The sequence below is a fragment of the Moschus berezovskii genome, chromosome 1, assembly GCF_049115385.1.
Source record: "Moschus berezovskii isolate FMDL1 chromosome 1, NW_MosBer_1.0, whole genome shotgun sequence".
Taxonomy (NCBI): Eukaryota; Metazoa; Chordata; class Mammalia; order Artiodactyla; family Moschidae; genus Moschus; species Moschus berezovskii.
Genome location: NC_142460.1, coordinates 58,223,398 through 58,244,112, shown reverse-complemented (window position 1 = coordinate 58,244,112; position 20,715 = coordinate 58,223,398). Strand labels below are relative to the sequence as shown.

Below are 20,715 nucleotides of genomic sequence, written 5' to 3'. Positions count from 1 at the left end.
GACTTCACTTACACTTTTCACTTTCATGCATTGGAGAAGGAAATGGCAACCCACTCCAGTGTTCTTGCCTGGAGAATCCCAGGGACGGGGGAGCCTGGTGGGCTGCTATCTATGGGGTCGCACAGAGTCGGACACAACTGAAGCAATTTAGCAGCAGCAGCAGCAGCAGAGGCCACTTATTAACACCACACTTGGGAATAGAGAGAGAAAAGTCACAGTATAACAGAGCCACATTCCCATGGAGTGGAGTTAGGGTTTCTGCCAAGTACAGTCATTCTTCACTGGCAATCATTCCAAGAAGGGTTAAAAAAACAGAACTTAGATGGCAAGAAGGGTGTTTTCCATCTGGCTAAGCCTGGCTTTCTTGGAGCTAGACTTTATTAAACAAATAGTTACTAAACATTTTCTGTATACCATACACCAGTGTTCTAAGTACTGAGACACCTGCTTATTAAAATAACCACAACAACAATGAAAAACAAAAAATGATAAACTCTTCCCTTATTAAACTTTTACTTCAGTTGCAGGAGACAAATAATAAATATAAGAAATAAGTAAATTACAGGTTATATCCTAAATTAGAGGTAATTAAGTACTACAGAAAAAAGAATAGAGAGGGATAAAGGGGAGCAGGAGTGGGGGTGGAGGTGGACAGAAGCTTTATACAGGGTGATCAGGGTAGGATGCAGTAAAGTCTGAGCAAGGTCTTGAAGGAAGGAAAGCGAGCACAGTTGGGGCCAAGGTACTAAGGCAGTGGGCATGGTATGTGTATCGGGAGGTGTTGACATAGGAATGTTCAAGAATCAGCAAGGAAGCCAGTGTGGTAAAACCCAGTCAGAGAAGTGCAGGGAAGAAAGACAGGAGGTTAGAAACACATCAGAAGCCAGATCAGGTGGGCCTTGCAGACCACAGTAAGGACTGTGAATTTTGTGAGTGAAATTAACTTACTCTTCATGTCAATTAATTCTGAAAGAGATGGGAATACCAGACCATCTGACCTGCCTCTTGAGAAACCTGTATGCAGGTCAGGAAGCAACAGTCAGAACTGTACATGGAACAACAGACTGGTTCCAAATAGGAAAAGGAGTACGTCAAGGTTGTATACTGTCACCCTGCTAATTTAACTTATATGCAGAGTACATCCTGAGAAACGCTGGGCTGGAGGAAGCACATGCTGGAATCAAGATTGCTGGGAGAAATATCAATAACCTCAGATATGCAGATGACACCACCCTTACAGCCAAAAGTGAAGAGGAATTAAAAAGTCTCTTGATGAAAGTGAAAGAGGAGAGTGAAAAAGTTGGCTTAAAGATCAACATTCAGAAAACAAAGATCATGGCATCCGGTCCCATCACTTCATGACAGATAGATGGGGAAACAGTGGCTGACTTTATTTTTCTGGGCTCCAAAATCATTGCAGATGGTGATTACAGCCATGAAATTAAAAGACGCTTACTCCTTGGAAGGAAAGTTATGATAAACCTAGACAGTAAAAACCAGAGACATTACTTTGTCAACAAAGGTCCGTCTAGTCAAGGCTATGGTTTTTCCAGTGGTCATGTATGGATGTGAGAGTCGGACTATAATGAAAGCTGATCGCCAAAGAATTGATGCTTTTGAACTGTGGTGTTGGAGAAGACTCTTGAGATTCCTTTGGACTGCAGGGAGATCCAACCAGTACATCCTAAAGGAGATCAGTCCTGGGTGTTCATTGGAAGGCCTGATGTTGAAGCTAAAACTCCAATACTTTGGCCACCTCATGCGAAGTACTAACTCATTTGAGAAGACCCTGATGTTGGGAAGGATTGAGGGCAGGAGGAGAAGGGGACGACAGAGGATGAGATGGTTGGATGGCATCATCAACTCGATGGACATGGGTTTGGGGGTACTTCGGGAGTTGGTCATGGTCAGGGAGGCCTGGCATGCTGTGGTTCACGGGGTCGCAAAGAGTCGGGGACAACTAAGCGATTGAACTGAACATGTCAATTTCCTTTGTTATCCAGGAGCCTCAGTCTTTTCTAAATGCTTCAGCCATCCCTATATCCACCATGAAGAATAAACAAAAGTATGTCTACACCTGAGTCAGTGGTAAGTCAGTTAGCAGCCTTCTCATACCCCATTCCCAGTCAGCCAGAGATGGGGTTGTGGAAATGCCAGAGGCACAGAGCAGACTGTGAATTTACGGCGCTGAGGGAGTATGTGAGGTCTAGGTACTTCTATCCACGTGAAATTTTCACCTGCATCACTAACTGAAAAATATGTTTACTTCTTAAGGAAGCTTTGAGATACATAGAGTATAATTTTACTTTGTTTGAAGAGTTCATAACTTCTGAATATCAAAGTACAAGATTAAAGTACAAAATAATTTCCTAAACAAAATATAATAAATGACTATCCAAAAATATGGATGATATAGCACAAACAATATTTTGGATAATTCAAGTTACTAAATACATAATGAATTAGACCATAATATTAAAGTTAATTCAATTGCTCTTGAATAATTTATTCCAAGATCGACAATGCTTCAAACATCACCATAACCAAAACAATTACTTTGGGGGACAAATCCCCATTTTCTGTTGGTTTTCTTTATTCTGTAAATCTTTAATCCAGTTTTCTGCTGATAGGTGGGGCCTTGTTCCCTCCTGGTAGTTTGGCCTCAGGTCAAACTATGGTAGGGGTAATGGCTACCTCCTTCAAAAGGACTTATGCCAGCCCACCACAGCTCCCAAGACTGTTGTAGTCAGTGCCCCTGACCTTGCAGCAGGCGACTGTTGACCCACGCCTCTACCAGAGACTTCTGGACATTCATAGGCAAGTCTGGCTCAGTCTCTTGTGTGGCCACTGCTCCTTCCTCCTGGGTCCTGGTGTGCACAAGATTTTATTTGTGTCCTCCCAAAGTCTGTTTCCCCAGTCCTGTGCAAGTTCTGTAATCAAATCACACTGGTCTTCAAAGTCAAATTCCCCGGCGGTTCTCAGTCTTTTTGCCAGATCCCCAAGTTGGGAAATCTGTTGTGGGCCCTAGAACTTTTACAACAGTGTGAGAACTTCTTTGGTATAACTGTTCTCCTGTCTGTGGGTCGTCTGCTCAGCAACTAAGTGGAGCTAATGGCGACCTCCTCCAACAGGACTTATGCCACACCAGGCTTCAACAATATGTGAACTGAGACTTCCAGATGTTCAAACTGGATTTAGAAAAGGCAGAAGAACCAGAGGCCAACACCTGTTGGGTCACAGAAAAAGCAAAAGAATTCCAGAAAAACATCTACTTCTGCTTCACTGAGTATACTAAAGCCTTTGTGGATCACAACAAACTGTGGAAAATTCTTAAAGAGATGGGAACACCAGACCATTTGACCTGCCTCTTGAGAAATCTGTATGCAGGTCAAAAAGCAACAGCTAGAACTGGACATGGAACAACAGACTGGTTCCAAATGGGGAAAGGAGTATGTCAATGCTGTATAGTGTCATCCTGCTTATTTAACTTATATGCAGAGTACATCATGCGAAATGCCAGGCTGGATGAAGCACAAGCTGGAATCAAGACTGTTGGGAGAAATATCAATAACCTCAGATGTGCAGATGACACCACCCTTATGGCAAAAAGTGAAGAAGAGCTAAAGAGCCTCTTGATGAAAGTGAAAGAGGAGAGTGACTAAGTCGGCGTAAAACTCAACATTCATAAAGCTAAGATCATGACATCTGGTCCCATCACTTCATGGAAAATAGATGGGGAAACAGTGGAAACAGTGACAGACTTTATTTTCTTGGGCTCCAAAATCACTGCAGATGGTGACTGCAGCCATGAAATTAAAAGACGCTTGAACCTTGGAAGAAAAGCTATGACCAACCTAGACAGCATATTAAAAAGCAGAGACATTACTTTGCCAATAAAGGTCCATGTGGTCAAAGTCATGTTTTCTTCAGTAGCCATGTACAAATGTGAGAGTTGGACTATAAACAAAGCTGAGTGCCGAAGAACTGATGTTTTTGAACTGTGGTGTTGGAGAAGACTCTTGAGAGTCCCTTGGACTGCAAGGAGAGTCAGCCAGTCAACCCTAAAGGAAATCAGTCCTGAATATTCAATGGAAGGACTGATGTTGAAGCTGAAGATCCAATACTTTGGGCATCTGATGGGAATAAATGACTCATCTGAAAAGAGTGTGATGCTGGGAAAGATTGAAGGCAGAAGAAGGGGACGACAGAGGATAAGATGGTTAGATGGCAACACCAACTCGATGGACAAGAGTTTGAGCAAGCTTTGGGAGTTGGTGATAGAGGGAAGCCTAGCGTGCTGCAGTCCATGGGGTTCCAAACAGTGGACACCACTGAGAAACTAAACTGAACTGAACTAATATGTTATGAAACATAGTTCCTAAAGCAGTTACCAAGGAAAGTTGTTAGATTTTATCTTAAACATTTTCTTTTTTAAAACAGAATATTAGATTAAAAAAAAAAAGTTCTTCAAACATGAAAATCACTTTGAAAAATTATAATCATGCTGAAACTGCAAGAAATAAGTCTTTCTGGATTTACATTTTTATGTTGACTATCCCTGGGAGTACACAGTCAATATTTAAGATCATTATGCCATACACTTGAAAACATGACTTTAATTAAATATCTACTAAACTCTTAATGAAAAAATATAACACTAACAGGACAAAAGAAAATCACAGCATGAATACTGTCATGCCTGATAACAATGAATTAAACTTGTATTTTCAGAATAGAATGGGTTTGTATGCAGGTCAGGAAGCAACAGTTAGAACAGGACATGGAACAACAGACTGGTTCCAAATAGGAAAAGGAGTATGTCAAGGTTGTATATTGTCACCCTGCTTATTTAACTTATATACAGAGTACATCATGAGGAACAATGGGCTGGAAGAAGCACAAGCTGGAATCAAGATTACCGGGAGAAATATCAATAACTTCAGATATGCAGATGACACCACCCTTATGGCAGAAAGTGAAGAGGAACTCAAAAGCCTCTTGATGAAAGTGAAAGAGGAGAGTGAAAAAGTTGGCTTTAAGATCAACATTCAGAAAACAAAGATCATGGCATCTGGTCCCATCACTTCATGGGAAATAGATGGGGAAACAGTGGAAACAGTTTCAGACTTTATTTTGGGGGGCTCCAAAATCACTGCGGATGTTGATTGCAGCCATGAAATTAAGACGCTTACTCCTTGGAAGGAAAGTTACGACCAACCTAGAGAACATATTAAAAAGCAGAGACATTACTTTGTCAACCAAGGTCCGTCTAGTCAAGGCTATGGTTTTTCCCATGGTCATGTATGGATGTGAGAGTTGGACTGTGAAGAAAGCTGATCGCCGAAGAATTGATGCTTTTGAACTGTGGTGCTGGAGAAGACTCTTGAGAGTCCCTTGGACTGCAAGGAGATCCAACCAGTCCATTCTGAAGAAGATCAATCCTCGGTGTTCATTGGAAGGACTGATGCTAAAGCTGAAACTCCAATACTTCGGCCACCTCATGCGATGAGTTGACTCACTGGGAAAGAGTCTGATGCTGGGACGGATTGGGGGCAGGAGGAGAAGGGGACGACAGAGAATGGGATGGCTGGATGGCATCACCGACTCGATGGACATGAGTTTGAGTGAACTCTGGGAGCTGGTGATGGACAGGGAGGCCTGGCGTGCTGTGATTCATGGGGTCGCGGAGAGTCGGACACGACTGAGCAACTGAACTGAACTGAACTGAAAAGGCTAACAATCAACTATCACTCAAAATTCTATGGAACTCTTAAACACTGAATATGTTCAATCTAACATATACCAAAATGTATATGTCATTATAGCCTTTTAAAATATGAGAAATCATCATTGATTGGGAACAATTTGGCTGTGAATCTATGTAACAACAAAGAAATAAAAGACTATGTCTTCTGATTATTGATCAAACACATTAGCCCTTCAATTGAAAAAATAATATACAGTGTTCTTAGGTTTATAATGTCTTGAATGTTGACAGCAGCAATAAAAGCAAACATTTTTTCATTTAGCTAGACAGTCGTAATTAATAAAAGTAGACGAGGCATTTGAGTACTATAGACACAAAAAAGCCTGAGCAAATACATGAGACATGGTTTCTATCCCAGAGTGCTTCTGTTCTAATGACAGTGACTAAAATGTGAACAAATATTTGTACATTGTGAAACTATGAAAGCTTAATCCTTAGCCATATACACAAGATGCTCAGGGAATACAGAGCAGAAGACTTCATGCAGCCTAGAGATACATGAGAAGGTCTGGGAAGCTTCTTATACAAGGTGATGATGCCTCAGCTCAGTTCAGTTCAGTTCAGTCGCTCAGTCGTGTCCAACTCTTTGCGACCCCATGAATCACAGCATGCCAGGCCTCCCTGTCCATCAACTCCCAGAGTTCACTCAAACTCATGTCCATAGAGTCGGTGATGCCATCCAGCCATCTCATTCTCTGTCATCCCCATCTCCTCCTGCCCCCAATCCCTCCCAGCATCAGAGTCTTTTCCAGTGAGTCAACTCATCGCATGAGGTGGCCAAAGTATTGTAGTTTCAGCTTTAGCATCAGTCCTTCCAATGAATACCCAGGACTGATCTCCTTTAGAATGGACTGGTTGGACCTCCTTGCACTCCAAGGGACTCTCAAGAGTCTTCTCCAGCACCACAGTTCAAAAGCATCAATTCTTCGGCGATCATCTTTCTTCACAGTCCAACTCTCACATCCATACATGACCACGGGAAAAACCATTGCCTTGACTAGACAGACCTTGGTTGACAAAGTAATGTCTCTGCTTTTTGATATGCTATCTAGGTTGGTCATAACTTTCCTTCCAAGGAGTAAGCGTCATTTTAATTTCCTGGCTGCAATCAGCATCTGCAGTGATTTTGGAACCCAAAAAAATAAAGTCTGACAAAAGTTCTTAAAATACAGAAGTTTGCCAAGGAACAGGAAGGTGAGAATAGGAGCAAGTATGAAGAGGTTCCAGACTAAGAACACTGCCTGAGACACCACACCGCGAAGGTAAGAACTGGGTGCTGAGTTGCTAAATCCAGGCAATTAAGAACACACCTCTGGAAAGCAGCCTTAAACAAAAGGAGAACATGTTTATACTACCACAACTCAATACAACTATGCATTGAATCTAAAGGGAACTTGACATACTTCTAGTTAAGAAACAAGTACCATTAAAAAGTTAATAACGTGAACCTTCCCAGAAGCTGGAAGTGATCACTTTTCTCTTACTACAGTTATCATTGAGTCTTGAATTATATACCAAACCAGAAAGGTTGATAAGGAAAGGACTCTGTTGTAAGAAGTACAGTATGTTTGTTCTAGTAATAAGAACAATAGGGATAATGGGTATTCTGATAAATAAGTCACAAACTTGGTGTTACAGCAACCTCTGTTCAAGCCCCAGAACTGTCATTTCCAAGCTATATACCTGGACACATTATTTAACTTCTCAGAATTTTATCAGTAAAATGGGATAATAAAAATATCCATCCCATAGGATATGGTAAAATTACATAAGACATGCAAGTAAGCGCAGAATGCCTGTGGCACACAGTAAGTGTTCAACCTATAGCTCAACCTATTACCACAGCATAAAATTCACGACATGGAGTCTAAAAAATGAGACCAGAGAGATGGAAAGGGATAAAGTAACGGAGGAGGATTAATGGGTTCAGTTTTGCACATGTTGACCGAAGAGTCTCACACTGAAGTCTGAAGTTGGATGAGAGATAATGGACCAAGATTATGAGATTATTATACATGCTAATTAAAACTACAGGAATAGTGGAAGAGCACAGAAGAGCCAGTGGACAGGGGACACGGAACTCTTAAGAACCTCTGAAGAAACTCTTACAATTGCAGCCAGAAAGAATTGAGACCAATAATGATGTTGGGATGGGAACAGTTTCCTGAAGGGTTAAGAGACGAGCAATATCAAATACTACAGAGTTTTGCAAAATAAAGGAATCTTTTTGGTAACTGCCATCAATTAAGAACCTCAGAAATAAATGCTCTCAGCTTTTTACAAACCCTACAATACCAATGCTTTGAATTTATTTCATAATGTGTCTTAATAGTTCAAAGCTATTTTATCCTATCATCTATTTTCACGTCATCTCTGAAAGTAGAGAAGATCAAAGTACCCAAAGTTACAGTGCTAGTAAGTTAGTTAACAGCAGTTTCTATGGGAAGTTTAAATACAGTGATTTGTAAAAACAATTATTATTAAAGGGCAACTGGAACCATCTTTTTATCCTAAAATTTACCCACGTTTATATGTATACACACAGGTATATACCAGATAGCCAGGTTGGCTCATTTTCATCAAAATATTTTTTCCCCACGTTTCAGGGTGTCACAATCATAACCTACTTGTTAGAGCTAAGTCAAGGTAGATTACCTAGTAACAGGTAGATTAACTAAGATAATGAGTTGCATGCTGTTAACAAAACCTAACTATGATGTAAATGAAAAAGCTAACAATGACATTTTTCTGTTTAAAATCCTTAAACAGAATCAAGTCCAAACTCTTGCAGCCTCCTCTTCTGTCACTCCCCAGCAGGCCTTTAAGGCTGGGAACTTCCCAGGTTTTCTTGACCAGGCATGTTATCACAGCAAACAAACCTTAACTTTCTCATGTAACTTTTAATTCAGTTTTCTCAACTACAACTTGTCTTAACTGTGCAGCCCCAGGATCAAATGTGCTGAGCATACACCTTGTACTTTTACTGAATGAAACAAAATAAATGTATTTTCTGATCCCTGGGCTTCCCTGATAGCTCAGTTGGTAAAGAATCCGCCTGTAACACAGGAAACCCCAGTTTGATTCCTGGGTCAGGAAGATCCACTAGAGAAGGGATAGGCTGCCCACTCCAGTATTCTTGGGCTTCCCTTGTGGCTCAGCTGGTAAAGAATCCGCCTGCAATGGGTGAGACCTGGATTCAATCCCTGGATTAGGAAGATCCCCTGGAGAAGGGAAAGGTTACCTACTCCAGCATTCTGGTCTGGAGAATTCCATGGACTAGTCCATGGGGTCACAAAGAGTCAGACAGGACTGAGCAACTTTCACTTTATTTGCTAAGTAAACATAAGTAAAATTAAAACATACAACTTTAAGTTGAGATTGTACTGTAATGGATTCAATTTATATAAATCTTCAAATCAAAGTAACAGTTCAATATTAGAGAATGCACTTAAAATTACCTATTTCCTTACATTAAATCAAAGTTTTCTGAGTAGATCTACATGCTATGGTTTCAATACAATAATTAACAGTGAGAAATATTTTTAAAACTAAAATAATTCCGAGTAGAAAAAAAAGCAGGGATTTAGAGAGCCAAAGACTTTTATATACAGTATATCTCATGGTCCTTTTTTCCATAAAAGATAAACAAATTAATATGCCAGAAATATAAGCCATATTATATTATCATTTTGAACTTAGACTCAGAAAAACATATGAATTCTGAATCTTTTCTGAATGGTATTATTACAATTTTTTGAACATGTACAGCTCTAAACTTCCTCATCTGTCAACGAAGGAAGCCAATACTTCAAATGAGATAATTACATAAAAGATATTTCTAACTTCAAAAATGTTATGCAAGTTAAAATAGAACACTGAGAAAACTAAAGCAAAATTTAACACAACAGAACTGGTATTTATTACTTAAAATATTTAAAACTACATGGAACAATTAGCAAATAACAAATACACATGAAAATGGACTTGGAAATACTGCCTTATGATGTATGTCTGAGAAAACAAAAAACCTACCACAAAAAGAATGAACGAAATGAAAAAACTTACCAAACCACTTACGCTGTGATTTTATTTTTCTACTATTTTATAATTACTATTTTCTGGTATTTTAATTCAGATTGTACAGGTCAAGATAATACTGCACCAAAATCACTATCTAAATTTATGAAGTACTAAAAAGGGGACCAAATTTAGGGTCACATGCTACCTTTCAAGCCTGATCAAATGAAATTCTCATTGTCTGCTTGTTCATTTCTAAAATATCAATATAAAAAATAAAACAAAACCTCCACATAAAGGAACAGTGTAAACTGTGGACTTTAGTTAATGGTATGTCACTATCTGTTCGTCGATTGTAATAAATACACCCCACTAACGCCAGATGTGAGTAACGGCAGAAACTAAGAGGAGGGAGGGTGTATGGGAACTCGCTGCACTTTCTGCTCGGTTTTCCTGTAAACCTAAAATTGATCTAAAAATAAAGACCTTTTTAAAATCAAAAATAAAAACTAAAAATAAAATATAAAGAGGTAGAATCAGAATATCTCTAGATCCCTTTCTCTCCTAAAATTCTGAGATTCCTACTATGAATAAACAAGAAGCTGTAAGGGGATAAATAAGAAATGTAAGAAGTTCCAGTTCTGCCATGGCACATTAGATAATCCTTGCTAATCTGCATGCACAGCTTACTTAAGAAATAAGAATCAGCAATTTCCATAAATAATCTAGGATTTACAGTTATATTAACTTAGACCAAGAAAGATGGTTTATAGGGTACTGCTTCCCCTAGCAGAGATAACATTACCACATCACAGCATGTTTTACCAGATACCACGCTGATACACAGAAAGCAACAAGCCACATTGCTTAGTGTGACATTTGAGCCTCTTCTTTTAGACATGGTCACGGTGAATAACAATTTACTAATAAATTTGAAGTAAAGCTTTGGTAGGCTGAATTGTGACAAGGAAAAACACAGATGAGTAAGAAACTAGCTGCAGCTAGTGGGAAGTTGTAGGAGACAAACAGGGTGCAGAGAGCTTCAAAGATTTATCCAATTCTTCAGGAAAAAAATCTTAAATGTGATGATCAAAGGTTAATATCAGTAAAACCTAGCCAGGCAAGCACATGAGTACTGATGACATTTTTCTTTTTGTTTAAATACTGGCAATTTTTTTTTTTACTATTTTAAATTATATTACATAATTCTTGCTGCCAAAATTCCTTCCTTTAAACTGATGCTAATCTTCTGCCTCTCTAGATGGGCTATTCCTGAAATCATGCTCAGGGAAAATATAGGAATCACAAATTTCTTCAAGACCCAAAGAAAATTACACCCTTTCCAAAATTCTGCCTGCAATCCTTGCGAGGAATCTTAGAAATCATCTTTAAACTTTTACATATTCTATCACAGGGCTTCCCAGGTAGTGCAGTGGTAAAGAATCCACCTGCCAATGCATATTCAATCCCTGGGTCAGGAAAATCCCCTGGAATACAAAATAGTAACCAAAACTAGTAATCTCACCTGGAAAATTCCATGGACAGAGTGCCTGGTGGGCTCAAGTCCAGGGAGCTGCAAACAGAAATGACTGAGCAACTGAGCACGTGGCATATTTGATCACATTATAAGTAATATTTCAGCAACTAGATGCTACTTGGTACAAATAATTGGAGTTCGGAACATGTAGATGACAATATGTAAGAGTGAGGACCTGCTGACAGGGTCTAGATATTTACTGAGAACCACGGAAGTGGCCACAGGACTGGAAAAGGTCAGTTTTCACTGCAATCCCAAAGAAGGGCAATGACAAAGAATGTTCAAACTACCATACAACTGCACTCATTTCACACGCTAGCAAGATTATGCTCAAAATCCTTTAAGTTGGCTTCAGCAGTACATGAATCAAGAATTTCCAGATATACAAGCTGAATTTAGAAAAGGCAGAGGAACCAGAGATCAAACTGCCAACATTCGCTGAATCACAGAAAAAGCAAAAGGAATTCCAAAAGAAATCTGCTTCATTGACTACACTAAAGCCGTTGACTGTGTGGTTCACAGTAAACTGTGGAAAATTCTTAAAGATATGGGAATACCAGATCACCTTACCTGCCTCCTAAAAAACCTGTATGCAGGACAAGAAGCAACAGTACTGGATATGGGACAATGGACTGCTTCAATATTGGGAAAGGGGTATATCAAGACTGTATATTGTCACTCTGCTTATTTAACTTCTATGCAGAGTACACCATGCAAAATGCTGGGCTGGATGAATCACACGCTGGAATCAAGACTGCTGGGAGAAATATCATAAATTCAGACATGCAAATGGTACCACTTTAATGGCATAAAGCTAAGAGTAACTAAAGAGCCTCTCAATTAAGGTGAAAGAGGACAGTGAAAAGCTGGCTTCAAACTCAACATCAAAAAACAAAGACGGTGGCATCCAATCCCACCACTTCATGCCAAATAGATGTGGAAAGAGTGTAAACAGTGACAGAGTTTATTTTCTTGGGCTCCAAAATCACTGCAGATGGTGACTGCAGCCATGAAATTAAAAAATGCTTGCTTCTTAGAAGAAAAGCCATAACAAACCTAGACAAGGTATTAAAAAGCAGAGACATTACGTTGCCAACAAAGGTCCGTTTAGTCAAAGCTTCAGTTTTTCCAGCAGTCATATATGGATGTGAGAGAAAGAAGGGTGAATGCCGAAGAACTGATGCTTTTGAACTGTGGTGTTGAAGAAGATTCTTGAGAGTCCTGTGGACTACAAGGAGATCAAACCAGTCAATCCTAAAGGAAATCAACCTGAATATTCATTGGAAGGACTGATGCTGAAGCTAAAGCTCTAATACTTTGGCTGCCGACTCACTGGAAAAGACCTTGATGCTGGGAAAGATTGAGGGCAAGAGGGGAAGGGGGAGACAGGATAAGAAGGTCGGATGGCATCACTGACTCAATGCACATGAGTCTGAGCAAGCTCAAGGAGAAGGTGAAGGACAGGCAAGCCCGGCGTGCTATCGTTCACTGGGGTTGCAGAGAGTCAGACACAACCTGGTGACTGAGTAACAACAGTGGCTTGTGTTTCAGATAAAGGCTGCTCCCTATACACAAAACAAATCTCAAGAGAGATTCAAACGTTAAAAATTAAAATATAAAGTACTAGGAAAAAAGTATAATTGAATATAATCTTGGAGGGATGATGAATTTTCTATATATTACACTGAAAAAATGACACATTTGAATTTTAAAAGTTTAATTTATATACTTAAAAATACACCAAAATATTTAAAAACATAACAAAAGAAAAATATCCGTGATGTGTATGAGAGAGAAAGGGTTACTAGTATAAACACTTAAAATCTCCCATAGAAATATCAATAAGAAAATGAACCTCTCCCAATAGTAAAAAAGCAAAAGGAATCTCTGGGAAATTCTCAAAAGAAGTACAAATATCCAAGGGGAAACAATCTTATCAGTAATCAAGAAAATAGTAACTAACATATCCACCTTAACCTAGAAAAATGAAGAAGTGACAGCTCCTATTTCTTTGAGGAAAACAGAACTCTTACACCCTGCTGGTAGGGATAGAAATTGGTTTAAAAAAAAAAAAAGAAGAAGCCTGTCTGAAGAGTAATTTGGCAATATATATGATACACCTTAAACTTTTTCATATCATTTGATCGAGAACCCCAATCCAAAAACATTTATGTAAGGATGCTCACCAAGGTATTTTTGAAATAGTAAAACATTTTAAACGTTCTATTTAATAACTGGAATGATTAAACACACCTTGGTGAATTAATACAAGGCATTACTCTGCTATTATTAACAAAAAGATGTTCAACAAAAAATATGCAATGATACAAAATGATGTTAACTATGCCTTAAGGCAAGATAAATAAAAAGTTGTGAAATAGCACTCCATTATCTCACTACTGTTTAAAAATATTTACATGTATATAAGAAATTCTACACCAAAATGCAAAAAGTGGTAATCTCTGGCAGATGAGATTGTGAGTTAACTTAAATTTGCCCCGTTCTGCTTAACTGTGCCTTCAAGGTTCTACAATAAACTACAATAAAGTAATAAATATATTACTTTAAAAAACAATAAACACACATTACTTTTAAATGCTTTTAAATAACACCTCCTGTCCACAGACATCCAAGACGACTAGGGAAGTTGAATAAACATTACAATACATGGAAAGCAGAGATCAATACAGGGGGTTACTTAGCAAACACAATGCAAGGTAAAAATCTAGCTGGAATGCAAAGAAAATTTCCTGCAGGAAAGAATCTCCCAAGTGAGATTTAAGCATGATGAGGAATAGTCAAAAAAATAAAAAAGAAGAAGAAGAAGGGCATTCGGGCAGGAATGTAGGAACTAAAGAATTTAATACTCCAAATCTGGAATGACAGGAAGAAAAAGAATGGCTTATGATGAGTTCATACAGCCAGACTCAGGTCAAGTCACAAGTATCCTCTAAGTAATAAGTTTGAACGTGATCCTGAAGGCAATCAGGAAAGACTCAAGGTTTAAAATCAGCTGCATACTAAAAAGACTATTAACAGCGGGGCGGATAAATCTGAGGGGAATAGTGGAAAGTCTGTCAAAGAGATCTGGGAGAGAAATAATGGAAGCCTTATTTAAAATGGAACGATGGTATGGAAAGGCTGAAAGAGAGCAAAACACACAAGTGGTATTCAGTAAGAAGAAACCAAAGCACTTGATAATTTGAGATAACAAAGCACAAAGAGATGTCCAGGATTACTCTCAGCTTCTGAGCTGGGTAAGAGGAAGGCAGAAGCAATTCAACATGAAAGAAGACATAAGTTCAGTTTTGGATGTGCTGCTATTGAAGATTCTACGGTAACTGGATATGTAAGTCTTCAAGTGGTGGTTAAGTCTTTGGGTTGGAAACAAGGACTTGAGAGTCAACGGTGACATGGTAGCTGAAGTCCTATCTTGTGAGACTCACCATAAAGAGAGAATATGTAGCAGAAGAAAAGAGAGTTGAAGACAGAACCTGGAGGAAACTCAGGAGTCAGGTGAAGAAAGACTAACTGGCAAAAAGACAAAAAAGGAAAGAGGTTAAATAGAAAGGTTAAAAAAAATTAAGAAAAATAAATCAGAGAATTCCCGAGAGTGATCTTAAATGTTATTTGATGTCAAAAGATTTAAAAGTATCCACTGGATTTAATAACCAGACAGCATCTAGTGTAGCAAGAAAAACTGAAGGGTCTGGGTAATGCAGGAAGTTCGGGAATGCATGAGAGGGGAGGAAACTGAGAAAGTACCAGTCATACGGGGTCAGTTGTTAAGTCTGGAGTAAAGAGAAGGAGGAAGGATAGTGGCTGCAGGCACAAGATTGTTTAGAATGGCAGACACAGAACAACAAGCTCCTAAAGATGTCCACATTCTAATTCCCCAAGCCTGTGACTGTGCTAACTTACCTGGGAAAAGGAACTTTGTAGATGTGATTAAGCTAAGGATCTCAGATGAGGAGCATATTTTGTAATATCCAGGTAGGCCCGATGTAATTACAAGGCTCCTTACGTATAAAAAGGAAGAGGAGATCACAGAAGATAGAAGATGTTATGATGTTGGCTTTGAAGATGGCGGAAGGGAATCATAAGCCAAGAATGTAGGCAGCCTCTTTCTCGGCTGAAAAAGGCAAAGAAAAATATTCTCCCCTAGAGCCTCCAGAAGGTAAATAAGCAACCCTGCTGATCCATTTTAGAGCTTTGATCTCAGAACTGCAGGCTAATAAGCTTAAGTCACTAAGTTAATAGCAATTTTTACAGCAACATTAGGAAACATTTGGTTTCTTTTTTAGGTAAGAGAGGCTTAGGTATGTTTATACACTAAGCAAAGAACAGAAGCAAAGTTCTGAAGACAAAAGAGAAAGATTTTGTATTTTTGGTGATCAAACTGGACAATAAATTTTAGGATAAAAATTTAGGTTTAATCTTACATACGAGAAGTTCTTTCTGTGATCTCTGGCTGAATGCTGCATGACTGAGATTCACCAGGAAATGGGAAGAAATGCAATAAACAGAACTAATTTATTCCTAGAACTAGCCTTGGAAAAGGAACCCTTCTATTAACAGAGAGGAAAGGAAGGGTATTTATGCTGCCAAGTGCTAAATGAATTGAGGAAGTGGTAGTTTAGTCGCTAAGTCATATCCAACTCTTGCAACCTCATGGACTGTAGCCCATGGTCTCCTCTGTCCATGGGGTTTCCCAGGCAAGAGTACTGGAGTGGGTTGCCATTTCCTCCTCCAGAATTAAGGAAAGTAACGTACTAGTCAGCACTTGTCTCCTAAGATCAGAGCTATTATTTACTGAGTGACTACTATGTGCAAAGCATAAAGTACTTACGTAAATTTTCTTTCTCAAAATGTTGCAAGACAAAAATTATGCACACTTGACTGTGTGGATCACAATAAACTGTGGTACATTCTGAAAGAGATGGGAATACCAGACCACCTGACCTGCCTCTTGAGAAACCTGTATGCAGGTCAGGAAGCAACAGTTAGAAATGGACATGGAACAACAGACTGGTTCCAAATAGGAAAAGGAGTACGTCAAGGTTGTATATTGTCACCCTGCTTATTTAACTTATATGCAGAGTACATCATGAGGAACGCTGGGCTGGAAGAAGCACAAGCTGGAATCAAGATTGCTGGGAGAAATTATCAATAACCTCAGATATGCAGATGACACCACCCTTATGGCAGAAAGTGAAGAGGAACTCAAAAGCCTCTTGATGAAAGTGAAAGAGGAGAGTGAAAAGGTTGGCTTGAAGCTCAACATTCAGAAAATAAAGATCACGGCATCTGGTCCCATCACTTCATGGGAAATAGATGGAAAAACAGTGGAAACAGTGTCAGACTTTATTTTTTTGGGCTCCAAAATCACTGCAGATGCTGACTGCAGCCATGAAATTAAAAGACGCTTACTCCTTGGAAGGAAAGTTATGATCAACCTAGATAGTATATTAAAAAGCAGAGACATTACTTTGCCAACCAAGGTCCGTCTAGTCAAGGCTGTGGTTTTTCCTGTGGTCATGTATGGATGTGAGAGTTGTACTGTGAAGAAAGCTGATCGCCGAAGAATTGGTGCTTTTGAACTGTGGTGCTGGAGAAGACTCTTGGGAGTCCCTTGGACTGCAAGGAGATCCAACCAGTCCATTCTGGAGGAGATCAATCCTGGGTGTTCATTGGAAGGACTGATGCTAAAGCTGAAACTCCAATACTTCGGCCACCTCATGCGACGAGTTGACTCACTGGAAAAGAGTCTGATGCTGGGAAGGATTCAGGGCAGGAGGAGAAGGGGACAACAGAGAATGAGATGGCTGGATGGCATCACTGACTCGATGGACATGAGTCTGAGTGAACTCCGGGAGTTGGTGATGGACAGGGAGGCCGGGCGTGCTGTGATTCATGGGGTCGCAAAGAGTTGGACACGACTGAGCGACTGAACTGAACTGACTAGGGGGAAAGTGCCAAAACTCCTAGGATTCAGATGAAAACCTGTATGACTCAAAACACTACACTGAGAAATCGGGTAGACACTACCATACCCGGTGATTAACAGTACCAGTAATAAGACATATCAAAATCAGGTACCCCTTGATATGATGTCCTGAAAAGGACATTTCACCTCCATGGTGTTCCTTTACCCAATTATGCAGCAACACTTTTATCAAAACACAAGAAAACAATGTGAGGGATATTTTACAAAACAATTGACAAGTACTCTTCAAAGTCTCAAGGTAATGAAAGACAAGAAAAAAACAGATGAACCATTACAGATGGAGAGAGAACAGAGACACAACAAAACAATGCAGAACCCTTGATTAGATCCTGGACAGGAAGAAAAAAAAAGCATTAGGTGTTAAAACAAGTAAACTCAGAATAAAACCTATAATTTAGTTAATAGCACTGTACCAATGCTAATCTCTTAGCTCTGATTACTGTATCACAAACTCAAAAATTAAAAAAAAAAAAAACCCACTGATTCTACAGGAGAAAGTCACTTATCTATGAGTCCAGGTTTCAGTCTACTCAAGGTTAACTTTATGGAGCAGCAGAGCCTACATTTAGGTTCTGTCTGGTAGTTAACAATAGTACACATAGTATTCCTGAATTCCCTGTCATTCTGGTCTGACTCCTGTCCTAGACTGGTGCTTGAACACTTGACCTCTGACTCCTGCCTTCGTCCTATCCACACATTCTGACTATGCAATCTAATCCCTGATTCCAATCTCCAGAATAATACGCTTGCTGGGAGAGTATCTAAGTAAGGACAAATAGGTAAATACAAAGGATGCAGTGTAAAGTCAGCAAAGAAACCTCAGAATTGTGTATTAATGATCATCTTCTCTCTTACACACACTCACCCCTCACATTTGCAAACATATCTTCATAAAATATAAACATGAAGGGGAATCTCAATAAGGAGTAGTATAGCCTAAAACATAAAAACTACAGAGCGATATATCATAAAGCCACAAAATTGGATATATTTTTACAATCAGCTTGCTCATTTCCCATTTGCTCTGGCAAAAGGACTACCTGCTAGTATTGTTTACTTACGGATTTGCAAAGGAGTAATCAAACTACATATAATACTTTACAAATATTTACTCAGCCATTATTATGAACCAGGCATCAACAGGGTACTTAAAAGACAGGTATAACTCATTTATTTTTAAGTTCTATGACAGTTAGCTCTATCACACATTGAGAGATTTTATCCATGTCCTTCATATTAGGCCATGATCTAGATTAATGAGGTCCAATAAAAACTATAGTGCAAGCCATATACATAAGGCTAAATTTTCTAGTAACTGCATTTTAAAAAATGAAAATAAAACGTGAAATGTCATGTAATCAAACTGAAAAAAAAAAAGGACTGATATTTACCTTTTTCCTTCCTGTATAATAAATCTTCAAAATCTACTTTGTATTATACACTTTGCATGCATGTGTGCTCCGTGGCGTCTGACTCTTTTGCAACCTCAGCGACTACAGCCCCCAGGCTCCTCTGTCCATGGGATTTCCCAGGCAAGAGTACTGGAGCAGGTAATCATTTCCTTCTCAAGGGATCTTCCCCACCCAGGGACTGAACCAGTGTCTCCAGCTTGGGCAGGCAGATTCTTTACCACTGAGCCACCTGGGAAGCCCTGTAGCATCTCAACTCCAACTAGCCACATTTCAAATGCTCAACAGTCATATGCAGCTGTTGCTGCTGCTGCTAAGTCACTTCAGTCATGTGCGACTCTGTGCAACCCCATAGACGGCAGCCCACCAGGCTACCCTGTCCCTGGGATTCTGCAGGCAAGAACACTGGAGTGGGTTGCCATTTCCTTCTCCAATGCATGAAAGTGAAAAGTGAAAGTGAAGTCGCTCAGCCCTGTCCAACTCTTAGCGACCCCATGGACTGCAGCCCACCAGACTCCGCCATCCATGGGATTTTCCAGACAAGAGTACTGGAGTGGGGTGCCATTGCCTTCTCTGCATATACAGCTATCACTACCCTACTGGACAGCACAGATCTTGATACTACTATTTATTAAAGAAAATAAACTGAGTTATAGGATTAAATTCCAATTTGCTTTATTAATCAAATCCAATCCAATTATCTTTTCTACTCATCAATACATTCTCTGTTCTCTGAACTCTGTACTTTCTTTAATCATCCCAAAATTTATTACATTACAGCTACTGAGAGAAGCAAACACAAAGAACAATGAATTAAACTGAAAACGTCTTTGGAGTGAAAGATTGAGTATTATTAGTTAAAAAGACACATGCTACTACTGTGCTCTCCTTACAAAAATAAAATATATTTTTTAAAAACCAGACACAGAGAAAAACAAGGGACTATCTATTATGAATGATCCTCCTGGCTTAGTAGAGGCTGCAATCAGACCAGAATATGTTGAAAACAAATTAAATCAGTCTACACATCCAACACATCTTTGATTCTTTAAAGTTTATCATATCACTTATAAGATTCACATCCATTTAAGAGTTAATAATGAGACATATATTTTTCCTTATAAATATACCTTTTCATTCTTTAAAGAATAGTTCATCCTTATGGCAAATACTTATTTGAAATGTTAATGATTTAAAAAACCCAAAACTTTTGCTATAAATTACCCTTGGCTTAATTCTAAAGTAGAATTATTTAAAAAAACAACATTATTTATAAAGACAAACAAACTGAAGGTTTCTTTATAGGTTGAGTAGCTCAATTTTAGGAACATCATTTTCACTGACTTCTTCCTAGCACAGTGCCTGGCACATTGTATTTTCTCAATAAACGAATGAATACCAGGTAGCCGGCTCTAAATATTAACATATTTAGCATTTAAAACGAAATGTCAAGAAGAGGACTTTTTCAACTAAAGGGCTTAACTAGATTTCATGTAAACACTGAAGCTACATTACAGTTAAGACCACCTTCCATCAGTTATTCTCATTTAATTCAACACTCCTAGAGCACAGATATTATCACTCTCTTTTAACACGAGGAGGGTGGAGCCAAAAGTGGGAAAGTCATATAATTACTAAGGAGTAGAGAAAGATTTCAAGTCCAAGTCTCAAACAAAACTGTGCGTGTAGTGGGAAGGAGTCTGTGGACGTTATGAAAAACATTTCATAATGCCCTATTTAAAAAAAAAAAAATCCCATTACAAAAGTTTCAGAGGAAAAATACACAACGGATAATCTCCAATTCCACACACACAACTTTTTAAGAAATTGCTGCTGCTGCTGCTAAGTCACTTCAGTCGTGTCCGACTCTGTGTGACCCCATAGACGGCAGCCCACCAGGCTCCACCGTCCCTGGGATTCTCCAGGCAAGAACACTGGAGTGGGTTGCCATTTCCTTCTTAGGACCCATTTAAATTAT

At 39.0% G+C, this 20,715-nt stretch overlaps 1 protein-coding gene across 6 annotated transcripts in view; it reads right to left on the bottom strand.

Annotated features, from left to right (window-relative positions):
• ARL13B (ARF like GTPase 13B) overlaps positions 1-20,715 on the bottom strand; it is a 94,874-nt gene that overhangs the window by 73,583 nt on the left and 576 nt on the right. The gene's annotated exons all lie outside the window — the stretch shown is intronic.